Source organism: Telopea speciosissima, chromosome 2 (genome assembly GCF_018873765.1).
Source record: "Telopea speciosissima isolate NSW1024214 ecotype Mountain lineage chromosome 2, Tspe_v1, whole genome shotgun sequence".
NCBI classification, from domain to species: Eukaryota; Viridiplantae; Streptophyta; class Magnoliopsida; order Proteales; family Proteaceae; genus Telopea; species Telopea speciosissima.
Window position 1 is genome coordinate 3,701,750 of NC_057917.1, and position 7,050 is coordinate 3,708,799.

Here is a 7,050-nt window from a genome sequence, read left to right on the forward strand (position 1 = left end):
GAGGAGGGTATTCGATGGTGCCTCTGCATCATCGTGGGGATGAAATATCCTTTTGCCTTTTTTATTAAGAGTCAACGCTAATGCTTCTGTTAGGTTAGATCCGTTAGGAGAATGGGACGGTTCGTTTTTTTTTTTTTTTGGGTTTTTATCAAATGCCCCCCCCTCAAAATGCCCATTTGTCCAAATGCCTTCCTACAACTTTTTTAATTGCAAATTTTCCTTTACTTTCAAAACTTTGTAGCACTTTGATCCCTGTCATTAATTTGGAACATTAATTAGTTTCAGGGTATCTAATGACCAAAATGCCCTTCTCATAAAAACCCACTAAAACTTAAAAATAAAAAATCCAAAATGCCCTCATCTTCTCCAAATGGTTTAAGGTTTAAATTTGAAAATCAAACCCTAAACCATTTGGGAAGATGAACCCTAAAATCAAACCTCCAAAATTAAAGTTGCAATGAAGAAATTTATGGATTAGGACGTATTGATCGACAATCCATAAAAATTCTGTCAAAAAAATTGATTTTTCTCAACACATTAATGGCTGGCAAAAGCTGTTGTGAACCGCGTCATAGAGAATCTATGGGTGGGCCACTTAGTTTTGCCATATAGATGAGAGTTTCAGGACTGGTCCGGCCCCATTCACGAAACCTGCTCTCTCATTATTTCTTAGATATCTCTCAAGCTTCGGTCTCTTCTATCGGTTCGTATTGGGCTGACTAAAGATCATAAAGTTCTTTCTTCCTCTCTTGATTCTGGCTAAGAATGAAAATGAGAGTTGCACAATCGTTCAGTACAGTATTTCTCTCATCAGAAACATGGGTGGTGTTCTTACAAAAACCAGAAGACAGAATCGTTGTTGTGTACGGTAAATGGTATTTCTCTCATCAGAATCATTGTTGTGTACAGTAGTATATGGTAAAGAAATCAGAATCGTTGTTGTGTACAGAAACATGGGTGGTGTTCTTACAAACCACTCTTGATTTTGGAGGTTTGATTTTAGGGTTCATCTTCCCCAAATGATTTAGGGTTTGATTTTTAGTTTCAAACCCTGAACCATTTGGGAAAGATGAGGGCAATTAGATCCCTTTACATTTTAATTTTTATTGATTTTTGTATACCCTAAAACTAGTTTAACGTCCCAAAATAATGGATAGGTTCAAAATGCTACAATTTGTTGAAAATAAGAGGGAGTTTACAATTAGAAAAGTTGTAAGGGGACATTTGGACAAATGAACATTTTGAGGGAGGCATTTTGTTTATAATAAATCTAAGTGGGATTTAGGAGAAACATGTTTTTTAAAGAGATTATTTTCCCCTGTTGGACAGAAAACAAAAGGCAAAAGGGAGTATATAATAAGGAGATCATTTAAATGCCCTCTTTATTAACCCCTAGTCCAAGTGTGGAAGGTGGGTGACTAGTCTCCTTCTCCAATATGAGGGGTATTATTGGTAATTTACCTATTAAAAAATGCACGTGTACTTTCAGCTCTGGATAATTGTCTCGTCTACTGCGAAATGTTATGTGTTAGGTGATGACATGTATCATTATGTTTCAATAATTATTCTCTCATATTCCCTGTGCCTAGATTACTAAATCCATGATTCCAACTATTTAGAATCATACTTAAATCTAAAAGCTAGTAACTTTGTCTCCCAAGTTTCATGTTTAGATTTCTAAAAGTTGGTTAATATTTTGGGATTGGTGTGTGGTTTTTGTGATTATACTTAAATAAAAAAAAAAAGTTTTATGTTTAGATTGTTTCCAATTTTAAAACCAAAAAAGGGATGTCTCCAACTTTCAAGTGTTTTTTAAATAGGGAAAACAATGTTACCTGGTCACGTTGCTCTTGCACTTAGACATAGAAGTGTGTGAAAGTACAACACTGCCTCTATGGAATGGTTAAAATCCCATCCAGTGCAATGCTTGTATGCGTTCTCCCATTGGTCAGTGCGTACGTACAAACTCTAGAGGCCTAGACAAAAAAATTTCCCTTTCGAAATTTTAAAGGGTTCTTCTATGCTTCACTATGATTGTAGCGGTTCGACTGAATATACGTTCAATGTTGGACACATATCCTCTTTGCTTTCAAGAATACCCCTTAAAGCACTCTAATGGCAATTGATTGGACATTGTGTACGTAACTAACATTGAGCATACGTGTAACATGACTGGACTTTTCTTCGAGTAAATGGTATTGGAAAGTGCAGTAGAATACCCTTAAAGGGTCGTAGTTCAGGTTGCGTTTTGTCGTTTGTTTCCCAAACATTCAGAAAAAAATGGCATATGGAAAGCATTCCCGTTTTAAACACGTTTTCAGTTTTATGGAAAAAAATTTTATGCAGTATTGTTTGTCGTTCTGCATTGATGCGCTTAACTAACCATCTCTCTCTCTCTCCTGAACTCCAATCAACCTGATTTTTTTACTGACATAAAAATGACTTGAAGGGCTACATTTATCATGATATCACCTTCAGCTCAAGGTCAACACACAGAATTCGAGCTAGAAACTGACGCATCTACTAAAAAGGGTTTCTAAAACGATGACTCCCAACTCCAACTGAACATGCATCACTCCATGAGTGTGAGTGAGTTGGTTATGTTGACAACAATGAGTAACACCATAGCCAATCCACATTGCTCAACAAAACTATGGACATTATGGTGTGAATTGAAAATTGATATTTGTACCAAAAAAAAAAAGAGAATTGATATTGAATGATACTAGATGAATACTACGATTGGGGGCAGCAGGAACATAGCTACAAGCCGGGTTGCAGCCAAATTTTTTTCAGTAATTACAATCACTCTCCTACATTTTGACTATTTTTATTCTGGGAAAGAGAACGCTACCTCATGTTGGATATTGTGTCTATCAAATCTAAACAAATGGTTTATTTTAATTAATTTGTATTTACTATTATATGGCGATTATGTGTCCAGAGGTATGATCTCAAATTGTTCATGATTAGGGACGGAATTGGGTTCTCTGTTTATATGATTGTCGTATTGTGTGTTTTTGGGAATAGAGATTTCAAACACAAATATAGGTACACTTTAGTTGTGTATCAAACTCGATCATTCGAGAACCTGGCATGGTCATTGTCGGATGTTTAGTTCATATTGGTTCTCAAGATAATTGTGTGGTCCCCAAACCTGAGAGGTCTTTATTGTTATAGACCGACACGATGTACTTTAGTATATAAAAGGCAGATGCCTACATATAACTAACTATACATCACTATGTTGGGTCCACCATGTCTACTTGTAGACGAAAGTGACGCTTAATAAGGAATTCACTTCTCATGTAGGAAGAATATCTTAAAAGAGAATCCTAAACTTGATTGTTAAGAAATTTTGAGCTCTGTGGTTTAGTTTTGTGGACGTTCTACGTAATTACATTTAGATCCGCTACCTATGGGATTTGGGAGTTATTTTAACTTGGACAACCCGGATTGCAGAATTTGGATATCTAAAAACCTTAAGGAGAGCGTCGTTTGAATCTAAAATTTCGTCAACTTGACCACAAGAGGACGCATATTGGTGTACTTTCTACAAGGATATTTTGGTGGCATACTGATAAGTTTTATACTTCCTACTCGTTATATTATATTTCTAGTTTGATGCTTTCTGGTCATCTTTATATTACAACATAAACAGCTTCGTAGGTGCCGTTTTCAATTCACACAGAATCCGTTGTAGCGATGATGTTGGTGCCATTACCATTAGCAATAGCAGAGGAATGGGTGTTTGTGTTGTTATCACCATCGACGATCTTGCAGACATGAGATTCGTTGGCGTGGACCACGCCGTGTTGTTGTATCATCAGCACCGAGGACACCACCCCATGGCTGGACGACTCCAGCACATCACCAATAGGGCCCAACTCCGGTTGCTCCGCAGATCTCTTCGCCATGTCCACCACCATCGTAGACGGAAACCTACCTTTCCCTACTACGATCAACTCATACTGTCCACTCCTCCCGATCGCCACCATCCCTTCCATTATATTATTATTGCTCCCCACCTTCTCTGTGTACTCTGCCACCCCTTCCCACCTCCTCCAGAACTCCGCCACCGCCACTTCATCCAACTCCTTTTCCGACTCTGCATCCATCACGGCTTTCGAGAAGCTGTAGTTCTTCTCCGAGAAATATTCAGGCGAAGGCTGCACCATAATAATGCTTTTGTTGGGCGGCGCCGTCCCTTTCTCTTCCATGAAACGGATCACTGTGACCCTCACCCCTGGATGCTCCGCCATTCTTCCTCCTAGCTCTAAGGTCTCACGATCGTCCGGCCCACCGAAGAAAACAACGCAGATCCCTTGTGTGGCATTGGCTGAAGGGGTTTTCCGCTTGGGCCCACCACCACTATCAACAACAAGTCCACGGTCCACCAGCACAGCCACAGAGCAAGGAGACTCCTTGAGGATCCTATGGTTGACCATCCTCCAGGTAAGGCCCATATTGTCCATATCACAGGAATCATCACCTCTCCCATGCTTGTGAAAAGGAAGGATCGCCATACTCACCTTCTTCTCTTCCGCCACGTGGCAAACATCCTCATGCATGGTATGCGGTGCAGATATGGCCATCATGGTCTAGACTTTGATACGGCCGAGTTGACTGTACGCCTGAAAGGCCATGGTGACGCCGCCATCATGAGGGTCACCTTTGTGGAGATGGTCGATGAAAGGGAGGCCATTCCTGCAGGCGCGTTGAGCCATGATGATTGAGGAGGTGCATTCGATGAGTTCCACCAGGTGCATGATATAAAGCTTGAGTGGGGATTTGTTGTTGCCACGAGTTGACTCGATGAGGTTGATGCTTGATGGAACGTTGTCAGGGCCATGGACGCAAGCAAGGATGCATAGCTCGTCTTTGGGTGTTAGAAGGGGATTCGCGTTGAAGCTTGCGTTGTTGGGCTGGGAGGATAGCTCCACGAGCTGGTTTGTATAGAGCTATCACAGTTGGAGTCTTCACACGAATATGGTGAAGAGTACCATCAGTACTAGGATAGCAAATATCTCGTCGTTGAGCACCTGAGAAATGAAAATTTTGAAGAAAAAAATAAAGGGGATTGGATTAGAAATTAGGATACTCAACAGTTATAATAAATAATTAAAAAAAAAAACTAAATTGAATTTGAAAGATAAATAAGACTTTGTCGTAGATTCTAGATCTACAACACATTTCCAAACTAGTCAGTAAGCTCTTAGATCTGATCTAAAAGGTGAGACAAGTGGGGAGGGTGGTATTTGCATGCCACATCAATGGTGGTGTAGAAAATAAGAAATTTGGTATCATTCACATGGGACCTATATGAATAAAGAATCTCATAAGAGAGAAATAGTATTTTAGCATCATGAAGATTCTTTTCCCTAAAAAATTATATTGACCCTTCACTGGGTTGGTATTTCGGCATCTGCCATCATTTGTTGCAGAAAAGTCTAAATGTGTAATCATTTTACGAAAAACAAATAAAAGAAAGTCTTCTTCTTTAATTTATAAGATTTAAGGCCCCCTTAGATTGGATTCAGATCTTCTATGGTGTAGGCTGCCTGTCCTACCATGCTGTGCAGACACAAGGCGGCACGCATTGACCGCCTTACCCCTGCCAGAGTGCCTTGCCCAAGCGGGGGTAAGACGGTCATTGCACATGACCATGTGTCTATATAGCACAGGCAGGACAAGACAGTGCGCCGTAGAAGATCTGTGTGGCCCTAGATCACATCAGTTCATCATCATATGAACTTTTTTTTTTTTTTTTTTTTTTTCTAAGAAAGAAACTCTATTTTTCTTGGATAAACAAGAAAAAAATGTAAATCTTTACATGTATCAATTTTGAACCATCTTGACAGAAATTGTAGTTTTTTTTTTTTTTTTTTTTAATTTGTCCTAAGAAAAGCTTCGGAAAAGTTCATTGTGCCATATGATTGATAATTTACATTTTTGACCATTGAATTTATAGTACATTGGTGCATTTTTTGTGTAGATTAACCATATATCAAAAGTTTCTAAGCCTAATTTAATCAAATACTTCAATGTTTTCAAACTTTTATTTTTCCACTTGGCAAATTCTCCTTTAACTGAAATTGTGTGCATGAGATTATAGGACTTTAGGGTCAACTTGATAAACATAACAAGACGGGTTATTATATTTGAAAAAAAGACATATTTGACCAAGATTTGTTAGTCCCACACTCATATAAAACAACACTTCCACTATATATCCAAATCTATATATGGCTGTTATGGTATAAGAGATGCCACTCTAGATAAAGAAAGTTACCAAATTCATATAGGTTTTTTGTGTTTTTTTTTTTTTTTTTTTTTTTTTTTTCCTTTGAGGTCATTTAGTTATAAATAGATTTTAAAATTAGAACCTCAAGTGGTAGTCCAGTTGGCAAGGATAACACCTTATTAAAGAGGTAATGAGTTAATTTGACTCCCCTTAGGGCCTATCTATCACCCTAAAAAATATTCTTAAATTTGTAATCATATGATTACATATCCACTATGATCACTCATGCATTTAGTTAGCTAAAATATGGCAGAAGGTTTAATTTCTAGCCTAGAGTTCCAATAACTAAGCTTTGGTTGGCAACCTAGTTATGCAACAAGACATTGGATTGGGATGAAATTATATGGAAGAATAAATTAATTCCAAGATTCTTTGTTGGTCACAATTCGAGATTCAGTTCAGTTAGAGTTGCAAGTGGCAAAACAATGCTAATTTTTTATTATCATATAGGCATAGGAAATAGGATGAGTGAGGGAGACCGAGAGAGAAAGGGGAAACACAAGAATATAAAGGGTTTGCAAAAACTAAAGTTATCTTCATTACCATTTCTTAAAATCGATACTATAAACCACATTAAAACTGGTTGTGAATCGGGTAACGAAAACTGAATAGAAAAACGATAAAATCGGACCGTATGTAAAACGATTTTGATTTTGATTGATCCTATCTGTTTCGATTTTGAGTTTACCTTGTCAAAATATAAACCGCACCGATTGACACCCTTAGTGATATATTTGACACCCTTA

General features: G+C 38.0%; 1 pseudogene; it reads right to left on the reverse strand.

Moving 5' to 3' along the window:
* Positions 1-3,683: 3,683 nt before the first annotated feature.
* Positions 3,684-5,654, reverse strand: LOC122649529 (annotated as a pseudogene).
* Between the last annotated feature and the right edge of the window lie 1,396 nt (positions 5,655-7,050).